This window comes from Anomaloglossus baeobatrachus, chromosome 7 (genome assembly GCF_048569485.1).
Source record: "Anomaloglossus baeobatrachus isolate aAnoBae1 chromosome 7, aAnoBae1.hap1, whole genome shotgun sequence".
Classification (NCBI taxonomy): domain Eukaryota; kingdom Metazoa; phylum Chordata; class Amphibia; order Anura; family Aromobatidae; genus Anomaloglossus; species Anomaloglossus baeobatrachus.
In genome coordinates this window covers 264,482,728-264,500,023 of record NC_134359.1, presented here as the reverse complement: position 1 = coordinate 264,500,023, position 17,296 = coordinate 264,482,728, and the positions used below count along the sequence as shown (strand labels likewise).

Sequence of the window (17,296 nt, the reverse complement as noted above, 5' to 3'; positions counted from 1 at the left end):
TCTTTCGCTATCCGTCTCTCCACCGCAATCATATTACCTCACACAAGCTTTTTATACTAAGAATGTCCTTCATTGCCTATAGCAACCAATCACAGCTCCTAATAATGACCTGTAGCTCCCAGCTCCATTGACTTTAATGTAAGCAGGTTTTTTGGTGAATAACTGTAAAGCGCAAGATTAAATTTTCCCCTCAAAACATAGTCTATAGGCCGCTTTACACGCAACGACATCGCTAATGAGATGTCGTTGGGGTCACGCAATTTGTGACGCACATCCGGCCTTGTTAGCGACGCCGTTGCGTGTGAAACGCACGAACGACCATTAACGATCAAAATTACTTACCTAATCGTTGACGCGTCGTTCCTTTCCCGATTATCGTTGCTGTTGCAGGTACGAGGTTGTTTGTCATTCCTGCGGCAGCACACATCGCTACGTGTGACACCGCAGGAACATCACCTTACCTGCGGCCGCCGGCAATGAGGAAGGAAGGAGGTGGGCGGGATGTTCGTCCCGCTCATCTCCGCCCATCTCCGCCCCACCGCTTCTATTGGGCGGACACTTAGTGATGCCGCAGTGACGCCGAACGAACCGCCCCCTTAGAAAGGAAGCTGTTCGCCGGCAACAGCGACATCGCTAGGCAGGTAAGTAGTGTGACGGGTGTAAGCGATGTTGTGCGCCACGGGCAGCGATTTGCCCGTGATGCACAACCGACGGGGGCAGGTACGCTCACTAGCGATATCGATATCGCTACATGTAAAGTGCCCTTATGACGTTCCCTGAGTCACATGAAGCGTCTGTGCGAAATATCGTGATTGTCAATGTCGAAGGTGCGGATTCCTTTGGTGGGCATAAATACACACACACACATACAGTATATACACACACACTTACATACACACACATACACATATATACACACACACATACATACTGTACACACATACAGATTGTACACAAACATGAATACACATACACATAAATACATACTGTACACACAGAGACACACACACACACATACAGTATATACACACACACACTTACATACACACACATACACACTGCTTTATATATTACAATATATCAGTGCCATAAAATGATGTCCCTAACACATCAGGTAAAAGTAAAGACAAAGTGGACAACCCCTTTAAGTAGGGAATCAATAAGTATCCCTTGTCCAATATGATGTCGGGTTTTTCAGTTCAGTTCTCCCTTCTAAGAATGCAATAGTGATTTTCACCATACGGGTGTATTGTAAGACACGAGGCTTGCTGAGAACTACAAGAGGGGTTACAGTGAATAGAGTCCCATCAGAATCCCAGGACAAAGCTGTGCTGCGGGCAACAAATAAAAGAACATGCAACGCGTTCCGCCTGTATCTTCCTGCCACGGCTGAGAATAGTTGTAAAACATCGGTTTTGATTGACAAAAAACCTCCTTTCAGCGGCTTAGAATGATGAACTGCAAAAAAAAAATGTCACCGCTCCTTCCAGGAGGGGAAGCAAGGTGAGCTGTAAACACCGAGGAAGACAAAGAAGAGCTCCCAGCCGCCTATTGCTAGTGCTCTCGGGCAGAGCAATAAAGTTTTTTTTTTTATTCTTTGAATGGCGGAGAACAAAAAGCGCGTGGCCCCATACTATACTAGGGACTGATAACATTTACCAAGCTCTCGATGTGCTATTTTACTGCCCTTTGATATTCTTCCTTGACTCACAATACAAAGAAACCTGTATGAGTCATGTAAACAGTAGACTATCCGTGACTTAATATCCTACACTACTAGATGATGATACTAGAAAATATTTTTTTTTAGAAAGAAGGTTGCATCGGAAATCATTGCTGGACTATGGGGGCTCAACCGTTTACATTTTATTGCATGAAATAAGTATTTGCTCACCTATCAACTAGCAACAATTCTGGCTGTCACAGACCAATTATTTTTTCTTTAAGAAGTCCTACTCTGCACTCATTACCTGTATTAATTGCACCTGTATGAATGTGTTACCTGTATAAAAGACACCTGTCCACATAATCAATCACACTCCATCCTCTCCACCATGGCCAAGACAAAAGAGCTGTCTAAGGACACCAGGGACAAAATTGTAGACCTGCACACAGCTGGGATGTGCTACAGGACAATGGGCAAGCAGCTTGGTGTGAAGCAACAACTGTTAGAAAATGATTAGAAAATGGAAGAAACACAAGATGATTTCAATCGTACTTGTTTTGGTACTCCATGAAAAATCTTGCCTCATGGGGTAAGGATTAGGGATGATCGAATACCTCAAATATTCGGCAACGCCCATATTCGCCGAATAGGTTGCTGCTATTCGACTATTAGTGAATATTCGTTGTGCAATGTAAGTCTATGGGAAACCTGAATAGTTGCCGAATAGCAACTATTCGGGTTTCCTATAGACTTACATTGCGCATCGAATATTCACATAGCGGCGAACTATTCGTCAGATATTCGCAAAGCTGAATATTGCCGAATATTTGTGATATTCGATCATCCCTAGTAAGGATGCTTCTGAGAAAGGTCAGGAATCAACCCAGAACTACACAGGAGTGCTTGGTCAATGACCTGAAGAGAGCTGGGACCACAGTCTCAAAGATTACAGTTAGTAGCACACTACGCGGTGATGGATTAAAACAGACACCCCCATTACTAAATTTGTAAGTAAAGGATGGGATAGGCCAAATAACCCAGCCTGATAATACCAGCCCCCAGTTGTCTGCTTTACCTTGACTGGATATCAAAAATAAGGTGTAGGCCATGCTGTTTTTAAAATGATTTATTTAAATCATTAAAAAACGTTGTGGGATCCCTTCTAATTTTGATGAGCTGCCAAGGTACAGCAGACAGCTGAGGGTTGCAACCCCCAGCTGTCTGCTTTCCCTGCGCTGATTATCAAAAATAGGTGGGAGCCCAAGTCATTTTTTTTTATTCATTTCTTATCGATATTTGTTTGCAGAGCAATTGTGTCCATCTGTTTGAAGCCGCTTAGTCCTTACTATCACCATTTTACAGTACTGACTTATATGGGGTCCGGATTCAAGTTTAGCTCAGTTGCAACCCCCAGCTGTCTGCTTTCCCTGCACTGGTTATCAAAAATAGGTGGGAGCTCAAGTCATATTTTTATTCATTCCCTATCCATATTTGTTTGCAGGGCAATTGTATCCATCTGTTTGAAGCCTCTTAGGCGGGCTTTACACGCTGCAACATCGCTAGCATCGGCTAGCGATGTCCAGCGCGATAGCACCCGCCCCCGTCGCACATGCGATACATGGTGTTTGCTGCCGTACCGAACATTATCGCTACGGCACCTTCACACGCACATACCTGGTCGGTGACGTCGCGGTGACCGCCGAACAATCCCTCCTTCAAGGGGGAGGTGCGTTCAGCGTCACAGCGACGTCACCGCAATGTCACCAAACTGCCGGCCAATAGCAGCGGAGGGGCGGAGATAAGTGGAACATAACATCACGCCCACCTCCTTCCTTTCGCATAGCTGGTGGACGCAGGTAAGGAGATGTTCGTGGCTCCTGCGGCTTCACACACAGCGATGTGTGGTGCTGCAGGAACGACAAACGACATCGTACCTGCAGCAGGAGCGACATTATGAAAATGAACGACATGACACAAATCAGCGATTTGTGACACTTTTGTGCTTGTTCATCGTCGCACCTAGGATTTACACATTGCGATGTCGCTACCAGCGCCGGATGTGCGTCACTAACGAAGTGACCCCAACGATATATCAGTAGCGATGTTGCAGCGTGTAAAGCCCCCCTTAGTCCTTACTATGATCATTTTACAGCACTGACTTATATGGGGTCTGGATTCAAGTTTGGCTTAGTTGAAACCCCCAGCTGTCTGCTTTCCCTGCACTGATTATCAAAATAGGTGGGAGCCGAAGTCTTTTTTTTTTTTTTAATCTCTATCCATATTTGTTTGCAGGGCAATTGTATCCATCTGTTTGAAGCTCCTTAAGGCGGGCTTTGCATGTTGCGACATCGCAAGCTGATGCTGCGATGTCGCACGCGATAGTCCCCATCCCCGTTGCAGGTACGATATCGTGTGATAGCTGGCGTAGTGAAAATTATCACTACGCCAGCTTCACACGCACTCACCCGCCCTGCGACCGTCGCTCTGGCCGTCGCCCCGCCTCCTTCCTAAGGGGGCGGGTCGTGCGGCGTCATAGCGACGTCACACGGCAGGCGACCAATAGCGGCGGAGGGGTGGAGATGAGCGGGATGTAAACATCCTGCCCACCTCCTTCCTTCCGCATATCCTACGGAAGCCGCGGTGACGCCGGTAGGAGATGTTCCTCGCTCCTGCGGCTTCACACACAGCGATGTGTGCTGCCGCAGGAACGAGGAACCACATCGGACCGTCGCGTCAGCGTAATTATGGATTACGCCGACGCTGCACCGATGATACGATTACGACGATTTTGCGCTCGTAAATCGTATCATCTAGGCTTTACACACTACGATGTTGCATGTGTGGCGCCCTAGGACCTGGTCGCCACAGCAGCATTGCCCTCCCAAAGGGTTAATGCTGAGCCTGGAGGTAATTGGGAGATCCATTGGCCAGCAGGTTTAACACCCAACACAGTTCTCCCTCCGGCCAGCAGGGGGAGCTCTGAACCTGGAATTCCAGGGAGCCTTCCTCTACCTGACCAGAGGGAGGAAGTGCAGCCAGTCTGTAGGGAGTAGTGGAAGTGAACAGACGCAGAGTGAGCTGTCCTGTGAATCTGGGGCCTAGAGCTGGAGCAGCTTGGCCCAGAGAAGCAGGAATAGCTGAGAGGCAGCAGAGAGAGACTCAGACATCGGAGTCTGTGGTTGCCAGGGTATAAAATCCGCCCCTGGTAGCCGAGTCCGAAGGGCAGGAGAGCTGCAAGCCCCTGGCCCAGAAACATCCAAGGTACAGCTGCAGCATCAGGGCCCGGTGTGGACTCCAGCGGAGAAGCACCAGAGAGAGGGTCTGCGCAGCCACCTACAGAAAGAAGGGACGTGCCATCGGTCCCAGCAGCAAAGAGGGCCATTGCTGGATTCAGAGAAGCAGGGTCCTATCATCACAAAGCAAAGTACAGGAGTAGGCCTCATACTCAGCTGGCCAGAAAGATCATCCCAAGTACTTCCAGGCCGACCGGATCCCCATCACCACCTGTAACGGTCTCCCAGGACTGGACTGTTCCCAGAGTAAAAGAGGAGAAGGTAAAGAGACTGTTGTTTGTGCCTGGTTCTTTCCTCGCCTGTCGGCCCTGCACCGTGTTAGCCACACAACACCATAGACTTTCACGGGCACCAACTGTATCCCGGGGCATCGCTCCACCTGTGGGGAGCAGTAACATCATAGCTGCCATAACATCACCCCGGAGTTCTCCCATAGCAGCGGCGGCTTAATAGCCGCATACCACAGGTGGCGTCACGAACATTAACTTCAACTCATCAGCCACATATTCAACTGACACCCACCAGGGCCACGGAGCCGGGCCCAGCCACCACTGACTACCACCGGACTAGTCCGGCCCGGCACCGGGTGTCCCCTAGCCCTGGGGTGGGCGAGTCAACTTTTGGCGTCACGAACAGGATTTCGTGCCCGGTTCCACCGGGTACTGTGCGCCTGAATAATTGCGCTTTAAAGACTGTATTACTGCGTGTTTCACTGTTTGAAAACTGCCGCCGCCATTATCCTCACTGAGCGCAGGAAGAAGGGGGGCGTGCCTGACAAAGAGCGCGAAGGGAGCGCGCCATCAGAGCAGAGCGCTGTTAACCCCGCGCGACCCGGAAGGAAATTTGAAAAGTGAACGGAGCCTGGTAAGGTTCACTAAGGGGGAGGAAGATGTCCGACGCAGAGGGAGGGCAGGTGGCTGCCATAGCCCGAGACGCCGCAGCGCCCGCCGAAGCGATCCCTGTCGCCGTCGCCCCATCCCCCGCTGTAGCGCCGGTAATGCCGATCACCATGCCGTACATACCGGGCGCAGAATGGCTGCCGCAGTATTCCGGGGAGTCCCATACCTTGAGCGACTTCAGAGAAAGCCTGCACAGCTTATTCCGGGTGTATCCGCTGACTGAGAGCCAGAAGGTGGGCATATTAATGGGACAGCTAGCCGGCGCAGCCCAGCGTGAAGTGAAGTCCTGGCCTGATACAGATAAAGGGACAGTAACCCAGATACTGGCCAAGCTAAAGAGTACTTTTGACACCCGCACCGCAGCAGAGATAAAGATGAGATTCTTTGGGTGCAAGCAGCGGCCCACAGACAGCATAAGGGACTATGCCTTAAACCTGCAGGAGGCCCTGAAAGCGGTTAAACAAGTGGACCCAGAGAGTGTACGTGAAGAACACAAACTCCTAACTGAGCAGTTCATAGAGGGGCTCCTGTCAGATGCCCACAGGACCCAGCTGCGTATCATGGTCCTGCAGAACCCTGCTCTGGACTTTGCAAAGTTTAAGGACCAGGCCATCCGGGTACTGAGAGAATCTACACCGAATGACCCAGTGCCCCTCCGGCCTCTTGCTATCACGTACCCCGGGGTGGTGCCTGCAACACGAGCCACTGCAGGGGCTGAGGCGCAGTCCCTGGATAAGGATCCCACTGCAGAGCTCAGACAGCAGTTCCAGGAGCTGACCAAGACTGTAGCTGCCCTTGCCAAGATCGTGCAGTCCCTACAAGTGACCCCATCGCCTGCAAAAATCGAGTTGGCCTCCAGCCCAGATGACGTCCCATGGATGCGACAGAGGAGGGTTCCGCCGACCCGAGGCAGAGACACAGACCGGTATGATTCAACGGGACAACCGATCTGCCGCCGCTGCAGCCAGGCGGGCCACATTGCACGATACTGTCCTTTAAATGGGCCGAGCCTGGGGCCAGGAGCCGACCCCCAGGTGTAAGGAAGCCCGGCTCAACCCCCAGCCGCAGCAAGTATGTGGGAGGACGACCGGTCCTTCCTATTGTGCTGGATGGGATCCCTTTGAATGCCCTCCTGGATACTGGGTCCCAGGTAACGACCATCCCCTATAAACTGTACAAAAGATATTGGGCTGATTCAGACATTGACCATGGCCCAGATGATGATTTAACAATTGTGGCCAGTAATGGTCAGCCCTTACCTCAAATTGGGTATAAAGAAGTAACCATTAAAGTGGGGCGGGTGGAATTGCCATGTCAGGGGATGATAATTGTAGATATTGATCGCAAAGAATCTGACCCGCTGGTAACCATTGGTACAAATGTGATAGAAAATTGTATTGCCGAAGTGATAATTTTGTTGCAGCAGGCGTCTGAAACTGCCAGCTCCGGGCAGCAGCGTGCCCTACAGAGGGAGATCAGAGCCCTGATGAGGAGGCAGCAGGTGGAGCTGGCCGGAGGAGAAATTGGCAGTGTGAGGGTAAGTGACCCCCTACCCATTGCAATACCCCCAAGAAGTGAAATGTTGATATGGTGTCGGGCAGCAATAGGCCTCAAGGGTCAGGATTACCATGCCTTGGTAGAACCGGTGTATTCAGACAGTAGGCCTGGAGTCCTGATAGCCAGAGGGGTAGCAGACGTCTGCAAGGGGAGAGTGCCCATCCGTGTCCTGAATTGTGGGGAGGAGGAAGCCAAATTGCCCCGGTACGCCACTGTAGCAAAACTGTACACTGTCAGCAACAACACCATCAAAGCAGTGGAACCCTTGATCCCGTCCGACCAGGCGGAAGACAAGGGCTCCAAGGGGCAGCTGGAAGACTGGTGCCAAAACTTACATGTGGGCACCGACTCCACCCCCTCACACCAAAAGAATGGGGTTTACCGGGTGGTACAGGAGTACGAGCGGGTCTTCAGCAAACACCCCCTAGATTTTGGGCAGGTGAAAGGGGTTAAACATCAAATCCCCACGGGTGATCATCCTCCCGTTAAAGAGAGATACCGCCCTGTACCCCCCGCACAGTATCAGCGTGCCAAAGAAATGTTACGGGAAATGAAGGAGGCTGGGGTTATCAGAGATAGTTGTAGCCCCTGGGCAGCTCCACTAGTGCTCGTAAAGAAAAAGGATGGTACAATGAGAATGTGTGTAGATTACAGGCAAATTAACCGCATTACACATAAAGATGCTTATCCCCTACCCAGAATAGAGGAGTCACTAACAGCCTTAAAGTCAGCTAACTATTTCTCCACCTTGGATCTCACCAGTGGGTATTGGCAGGTTCCCGTGGCAGAGGCGGACAAGGAGAAGACTGCATTCACGACGCCGATGGGCCTCTGCGAGTTCAACTGCATGCCATTCGGGCTCTGCAACGCCCCAGGGACATTCCAACGGTTGATGGAGTGCTGCTTGGGCCACCACAACTTCGAAACCGTGCTGTTGTACCTGGATGACGTCATAGTCTACTCCAAGACTTATGAAGACCACCTGAAGCACTTAGCAGAAGTGTTCGAGTCTTTGTCAAAATATGGCCTGAAGATCAAGCCGTCCAAATGTCACCTCTTGAAGCCAAAGGTACAGTACCTGGGTCATGTGGTCAGCGCAGAAGGTGTGGCACCTGATCCGGAGAAAGTCACCGTAATCAAGGACTGGCCAAGACCCACCACGGTAAAGGAGGTGCGGCAGTTCCTTGGGCTGGTGGGCTACTACCGAAGGTTCATTGATGGTTTCACCAAGATAGCAGCGCCCCTTCAAGATCTCCTGGTGGGCCAGCCAAAGCAGGCTAAGAAGCAGAGCCCTCCATTTGAATGGAGCAGCCAACTAGAAACCTCCTTTGTCCAGCTGAAAGGGGCTCTCACGGGAGAAGAAATTCTGGCCTACCCTGACTACAGCCAGCCGTTTGTACTGTATACAGACGCCAGCAACGTGGGCCTGGGAGCCGTTTTGTCCCAGGTGCAGGGAGGCAGGGAGAAGGTGATAGCGTACGCCAGTAGGAAGCTTCGGCCCACAGAAAGGAATCCAGAAAATTACAGTTCCTTCAAGCTGGAGTTCCTCGCTATTGTTTGGGCAGTGACTGAACGCTTCAAACACTATCTGGCGTCGGCCAAGTTCACCATCTTCACGGACAACAATCCGTTGACACACCTGGAGAACAAGTCCTCAAGAAGAAGCGGAGGACGCATAAATTGGATGATCAGTGGGAGAACGAGCCCTACACCATTATCCCCTCCAACTTTGACAACAGTAAGGTGTGCCTCATAAGCAAGGACGAAGGCAAGACTTGTCAAGCAATATCCAGAGACCGCCTGAAGACGTGCCCTGAGCGGTGCAAAGTTCAAAGGGAAGTGGAGGAAGTTCGAGAAGAAGGGGAAGAGATGATACAAACGATCCTCGGCAAATTCCCCAAGACTTGGACCCGCATAAATGGTGCCGTAGTGGTACCGGTCCTGACGTTCCCACAGTTGGTCGAGCCAGAAACAGAACAGGTTCCGGATCCACCCAAAGAACCGTCCGCCCCGACACGCGGTGACACGCCAGCAGTGGAACAGGAGGATCAACCCCCTGTCAGTGGTGAACCTGTCATACCCTTGGCGACTCCTAGACCACATAGGCAATCATCATGCATACCTATTGGGGTTAGGCCTACCGGTAGTGCTGAGATAGGAGACACACTAAGTAGTCAGGGACAAACACCAGAGCTACGCAGGTCTCAACGCAGCACTCGGGGACAACCCCCTCTAAGGTATAGGGAATCAACTATATAAAGAAAGAGTATTTATTAGAATGTAAATAGTTATGTGAAAAGTCTGTAATGTCGTGTACAAAATGTTTTTTTTGTGATTGCGAAAATGGACAATTGGGCCACTGGACTATGGGTGGCCAACACCTAAATTGTTTATAGTTAGCACCAGTGTGCTCAACACCCCTGAAGAAAAACCCGTCCGGCGTGCATAGAGTGGGGTCATCAATGCTCTGACGCACGCCCAGAGCCTACGTTGGGGGTTTGATCGCGGCGGGTCCCCCATGGAGCAGTGTAATGGACACCCGGCAGGGAGCCACACTGGACTCTTATAGTACTGTCTGAAGTTGTAACGTTAAAAATAATGTGCCTCCCATATTGGGATGAAATGTATGACATGTTATGTTTTGTTTCCACAGTCCGGGAGTACTGAATTTAACTAAGGGGGAGTGTGGCGCCCTAGGACCTGGTCGCCACAGCAGCATTGCCCTCCCAAAGGGTTAATGCTGAGCCTGGAGGTAATTGGGAGATCCATTGGCCAGCAGGTTTAACACCCAACACAGTTCTCCCTCCGGCCAGCAGGGGGAGCTCTGAACCTGGAATTCCAGGGAGCCTTCCTCTACCTGACCAGAGGGAGGAAGTGCAGCCAGTCTGTAGGGAGTAGTGGAAGTGAACAGACGCAGAGTGAGCTGTCCTGTGAATCTGGGGCCTAGAGCTGGAGCAGCTTGGCCCAGAGAAGCAGGAATAGCTGAGAGGCAGCAGAGAGAGACTCAGACATCGGAGTCTGTGGTTGCCAGGGTATAAAATCCGCCCCTGGTAGCCGAGTCCGAAGGGCAGGAGAGCTGCAAGCCCCTGGCCCAGAAACATCCAAGGTACAGCTGCAGCATCAGGGCCCGGTGTGGACTCCAGCGGAGAAGCACCAGAGAGAGGGTCTGCGCAGCCACCTACAGAAAGAAGGGACGTGCCATCGGTCCCAGCAGCAAAGAGGGCCATTGCTGGATTCAGAGAAGCAGGGTCCTATCATCACAAAGCAAAGTACAGGAGTAGGCCTCATACTCAGCTGGCCAGAAAGATCATCCCAAGTACTTCCAGGCTCAGCATTAACCCTTTGGGAGGGCAATGCTGCTGTGGCGACCAGGTCCTAGGGCGCCACACATGCGATGCCGGATGTGCGTCACTTTCAATTTGACCCCACCGACATCGCACCTGCGATGTCGTAGTGTGCAAAGCCGCCCTTAGTCCTTACTATGACCATTTTATAGCACTGACTTATATGGAGTCCGGATTCAGGTTCGGCTCTTGTCCGGGTCCCGAACAGAAGTTTTAACTAAAGTCCGGCCAAACCTGGTGAACCCAAACATTTGTTCTGCTCATCTCTAGCAATAATATAACACTATGTCCCTCCAAGTAGAGGGAAGAAAAGTGATACAAGCATATATACTGTATAAAATGGCAAAGATAAAAATTAGGTGGCTTTCAGCTGCTGCTTGACACTACTAACCTCCAACAGAGGGGCATATTCACCCACAATAGGGGGCAATGTCACCCTCAATCGAGGGTCCTGGTGTCTTAATCCAATTTTTATGAAATTTTGGCTTATTTGTTACTACACAGGTTCTTTCTGCCCATATTACAAGCATTAGGATCTCTATGCACTCATTTTGCAGGATTGAAGATAAATCAGCTCTATATACAAGCCCAGCCTCTAACAAGCAATATGTATAATCACAAGAACATGAAAAATATACTGATTAAAACTCAGCAGAAATTGACCAGGAAAACAGCTGACGGCCCAGATTTAGGGTGATTGATGAATATCTTTAAGTATAATGTTCTCGCTGGTGATTTACCATCGCTCTTAACAGTAATTTAAGTGTATTACTATCAGGCACTTTCAACTGTCTCAGCATCAAGTCTTGAGAAGCCACCGACCCTCGTGTCTCCTGTGAAGATTTACTATAGTTTAAGATCATTTTTAGATTCCAAGTCCTTACTTTGAGTGATACGATTGGATTTAGGTCTGTAACCTAAATCCCAACATATACTTCACGAAGAGTGGACTATTCCTTTGTACAATGTATTATTAAAGGGAATTGTCACCTTTTATTTTTATGTCATTTTTCGGTCCTAAATTCTGTACTGATAAATTTGTTAATATATCTTTATGATGGTCGGAGCTCTGTTTTTCTGGTATAGAGCTCCAAGTCTCTTGCCTACACATACATAGAAAAAGACTACGCTGCCTTCCTGTATCTACCACTAGAGGGCACTACTGTATCTTGTTATGGTGTACAGTTAGCTCCCAGGCTCCCTCTAGTGGTGACTGCAGATTTTTGGTCACTGGACTACTAAGACCCCGTGGATTCACTTTTAAAGTGTGATCTGTGATCATAAATCGGTCACAACGCAGACTTAGGACATCCGACGTGAGGCCAAATATATAGTTAAACAGGGGTACAACCACATGACAAACAAGGGGTACACCGGGAACATTTTAACAATGGTGGTCCCTAGCGCCAGTGAGAGAGAAGATGGACACCTCCTCCACTTACCTACTGCTGTACCGTGCACTCCTAGCCAGTCCCTATACAGATTCCTCACCTGCCACCGAACAGGAACTTGAAGCCCTGAAAAGTCCCTACAATAGTCCCTGGCTAGGGTGTAGGTAAGTAAGGATCACTAGTCCCACCGCTGCATTAAAACAACACACCAGAAAAGGACGACAGATGGGGAAAAACAACAAATATCTGCTGCAGTCAGACCCAAGACTGCAGTTACCACAGCAACTTCAAGAGAGGGCTCCACCAGCTCCTTCCACCTCCAGACCAAGATTGCAAATGAATCAGATCAGAGAATAACCAGCATCCTCTGCTGGTAGCAGAGGGTATATAAAGGGACTGGGAGTGGTCTAAACCGGAAACATCTGAGATCCTAATGAGACTGCTTTCTGGCAGGGATTTCTGACATTAACCCTCTATTCCCCAAAGGAAAGGGAATACATTTAAATACCCGTCTCACAAGGAAAAGTGAGACTCAGACTCAGAAACTGTCACTAAACTCCTATAGCAGAGAGATGACCATGACAAAATTAAGAGAGAGGATCTCAGAAAAATACAGATGAAAGAGTTACATGCTCCATATCATATCCATTTTAGTGGGCTCACTGACAGATTCTCAGAGAACTCATTATACAGCCATGCAATAAACAGTGCAATGCTTTGTCAAGGCATTGTGTCATTGTTGACAGAAATCCAAACTGATTATCCACTGCTCCTCACATCCACCTCTCCTGTTCTGGCATCAGTGATAGTATAAATCTTCACTGTCATTTACTATCACTGCCGAGAGGTGGGCGTGGGGAGCAGTGGATGATCAGTTGGATTTAAATATGCTTGTGTGGCGCCCTGGACAAGCCAGGGGCCACAGGTAACAACACACACACACCCCCACCCCCAGCAGTTCACAGCAGTCATCCCCAGTGAGACCTGATTTCTTCCCTCGGGTTCAGACAGACACACCAGGTGGGCGGAGTCAGGCAGATAGGCACGCCCACCGAGGAGTCTAGCTGGCCTGAGGCAAAAACCAGCTCAGACAAGTCCAGGCAGAGGAAGAGAGAGGAGGTCTGCAGAGAGGCAGATGCAGACTGAGGCCTAGGTTGGAGCCTAGGTCCCTCGTGTAGCCAGTGAGGCAGACGGTAGTGGCCATCTGCGTCTGCAGGAGCCGGGAAGACAGTCTTGGTGGAACCGTAGGTAGCCGGGACAGGGTAGTGGCCCGTCCGGTACCAAACCGGGGAGCCAGCTGGAAACCGGAGCACAGGAGGAGCATACACGAAGGTGAAGGAAAGGACTTACACTACCAACCTGGGGTCAGGGGAAAAACACCGCAGCCGCCTGTGGGACCCGACCATCCAGCCGTTTGTTTGACCAGAGACTCCGTGTAAATTACTGGCTGAGTGAGTACCACCGTGCCGTGCGGCACAGCGCTGCCCCCGCGACCCTGCACCTCACCAGGCCCCGTAACCCGCCTGCCATCCCTACCCCTCACCGGGCCCCGGGACAACCAACCCCCCTACCCATGGAGGGGAGAAACAACATCCAAGCTGTTCCCTGTCACGGCTCCCGGGATCCCCGTCCAGAGCAGCGGTGGTGCCACAACCTCACCACAACTGTGGGTGGCGTCACGGACAATATCCCTAAACCAAACCACCCCCTTTCACTCACGGGCGAGGAGCGCCGCTCGAGTCCCCGGGATCCAGCCCACCGCTCGAGCCACCAAGCAGCAGCAGCAGAGCAGCCGGACCCGAGCAGTGGGTGAGCGCAGCGTCCCCTCCTCCGCCCGCGACACTTGACTTTGGCGTGTGACACTGAATTCTCCAGGGCTTACAGCAAGATAACAGGATAAGGTAGAGCAATAAAAGTTACTGATCCTGAAAGGGCTGCAAAAGTCCTATTCCAGGATACCATTACTTTTGTACTAGAAAATCACCTTACAGATCTCCTTTAAGGCCGTGCATCTGAAAATTGCCTCCCACAATGCAGTTTGGTAGATAGATGTTCTCAAAAACTTCCCAGTTGTGACTATTCTTTGACTAATACTATCAACTGAAGACCCAAAATTCATATCTCATTTGGACAAGAGCAACACTATTAATATTGGCAGAGCAACCTGCCCGTCTGTTCTCCTCGGAGATGTCACCACTGCTAAATTACTTCCATTAGATGTATTTGCTGGAGAAATCTCTGTAAACATGGTTAAGCCATTTAAAAACAAACTCAGATTGAAAGCCCGTCTTTGGGGCAGATATTTCTTTTTTACTTGTGCATGGAATAGTCTGGGTGTAGTTGAGCTGATAAGACCTGATTGATGCTGCTGACCTTTCATCGCTTAACACCGGGCAGAAAAAGTTGGAAATGGCTGGAAATTACAAGTAACGTCTCTATTCATCCTCCTAATGATAAACAACTATCAACGGTGTGCAGCCGGGGGAACTGTAGAAAGTGCCTGGAGGCGAGCCAGACTGCGCCAGTATACATACGTAAATGTAAAGCTACAATGGTGGAAAATAAGAATAACCAACGTCACTTCTCATCATGACCCTAGTGCGATTTACCACTGAATACATCCACAAGACAGGTAATAAATGTGGGAATGCTAGGGATGTGATGTTGGAGCCCCCCAAAGATCCCAATAGCAGGGTCCTTAAGTTACCTGTGTCAAATAAATTCCATGGATTTATCGGAACTAGATGTGATCAGAGCAGTGGTCATACATGCTTGTTGCCACTACGTTCACACTGAGGATTTTAGGACTTCTTCTCATGGGTTCTAACGATAATACTATTTTAATTCTATTATACTATTATAATACTTTAATACAGTGTGTCCACCCATATTCTGTCCACCGCCATTAACATGAGAATGGCGCCAGCTATAGGCATAGAATTGGTGTCTAGGTATAGTAAAGTAGCCATGCATGCTACGCAATGAAACCACCTATAGCGCCACCTGGTGGAAAACATCGGAGTTAGCATTTTTATCTCAAAAGGGAACGAGATAGAGAAAAAAAGTGAATTACAAAATTGTAGGGCATCATCAATTCAATACGAATCAACACCTTCCATACAGAAATGCTATGATTAGAGAGTGTAAAACTCACAAGGCTGCGGACGTGAAGCGATACCTCATGGAGACCTTCCTACAAGTCATTGGGTATGGTGGCTGTGTGGAGTGGCCTCCATGCTCACCTGACCTGACCCCATTGGGCTTCTTTCTGTGAGATCACATCACACAGCAGGTGTATGCGACCCCTCCACCAACATTGCAGGACCTACGATGACGTATCACAGATGCTTGTGCAAACGTGTCACCTACCATATTGCACAACGTGCAGCAAGATACAGTATGCTGTCCAGAGTCCAGATGTGCATTGCAACTGACGGTGGCCACTTTGAACATCAAGGTTAAATGAGCGTCATATGCGTGACCAGCAATCAATGTTTTTGGGGGGGTCATGGGTTTCATATCATAGCATTTCTGTATGCAAGGTGTCGATTCGTATTGAATTGATGATGCCCTAAAACTTTGTAATTCACTTTTTTTTCTATCTTGTTCCGTTTTCGAGATAAAAATGCTAACTCCATTGTTTTCCACCAGGTGGCGCTATAGGTGGTTTCATTGCGTAGCGCATGGCTACTTTACTATACCTAGACACCATTTCTATGCCTATAGCTGCCGCCGTTCTCAAGTTAATGGCGGTGGACAGGATATGGGTGGGCACACTGTATAAATTTATTATTATACTGTATTATAACATTATTATACTATTTTCCATCATTGATTAATTGGATGGGTCATACATGTATTTTGTGGGAGAATACAAGTGATTTAGTCTCGCATGACCAACGTTGTATCCATGGGCAAAGATTCTAATATAGATAATATAGATCCAAGCCGAGTGGTCTATAGGAGGGACACAGACCCAATGCCCAAGAATCTCAACTACCAGGACCTCCAATAATCTCAAAGTTTTGATTTGTGGCAGAGAAGATGAATTAATATGTGTAGAAGAATTGCTGGATATTTCACTATACTCCAAGAGAGGGAAAAATCTTCTATGAAGCGCCATCCCCTTGTTTTAGTTAACAGCCCATGCCCGGAAAACCAGCGCATGCGCAGTGTCATGCACCGTATTTTTGAATAGAAGGTGCTGATGGATGTATCTTATCACATTCACCTTCATCATCAACTAGATCACTGTACAGTCTCTGGAAAGGGCTATACTAAATAAGAGGGCGGTGCATTATAAAGAAATTGGTTGGCTACCTTTAGTACCGCCACCTAAAAGCATGAGGAGTGTTAGACAATATGGAATACTTACACTTTGGCTACTAGAATCCAATTTCTTAAGTCTCGGTAATGATTTGTTGCTCAGGTTGCAGCTTTCTCAATTTTCAGAGCTAGAAAAAAAATAAAGTTCTGTTAGACCTATTAGACAGAAATGTGCAAATTGGTACATTTATTTGTTTTGACAATCAGTATGTAAATTAGCCATAGACGTGGCACTGTAGAGTGGCACGGGGCAGTAGAGGTGGATGAGATTGTGTCTTCTGCACTCCAGAATACTACATGAAAAACGAGGTCCTGACTGGGTGTGTGCTGATGCTACTGGGGCGGTGCGCCTTGGCAGGCTGCATGTTGCCGATGGCTTGGGCTGGTGAGGACCAGTTGTTAACCGATTTGCTAAAGGAGACCACCAGTTCTTTAAGGACAGTTCTCTACTTAACAGTAACGTCACAACAACTGCACACAGAAGATAGTGGGCATGTGTCTTCTCATATGTTTGCTTATCAACACGAAGTAGCTCCACCAACAGTTCCTTCACTCCTTGCTTCTTAGTTGTTCCTCGCTTCACTAGTCCTGTTTGTTTTGCCACTACTCAGCTCGTCGTCACAGTAAAGTCTGTGAAAGTCATCTAGCCCTCCATGAGGTTTAACATCTTCTCTATCTCAAAGGGATAATGCAAATATGGCCAGACTAGGCTCATCACCTACTGATTCCCGGCAGGGGCACTTTTTTTGTCTCACGTACTATTTCATTTTGTATCTGTAAGCTACTTGGTCCTATTTGAGGACCTATCTCACTCAGTCAC

General features: G+C 49.0%; 1 protein-coding gene across 2 annotated transcripts in view; it reads right to left on the bottom strand.

The window, feature by feature from the left end:
- The window catches only part of ELFN1 (extracellular leucine rich repeat and fibronectin type III domain containing 1), a 764,272-nt gene that overhangs the window by 77,645 nt on the left and 669,331 nt on the right, over positions 1-17,296 (bottom strand). For both annotated transcript variants that reach the window (XM_075318104.1, XM_075318103.1), the window contains one exon: positions 16,526-16,604. The gene's annotated coding sequence lies outside the window, so the exon portion shown is untranslated. The remainder of the gene's footprint in view (positions 1-16,525; positions 16,605-17,296) is intronic.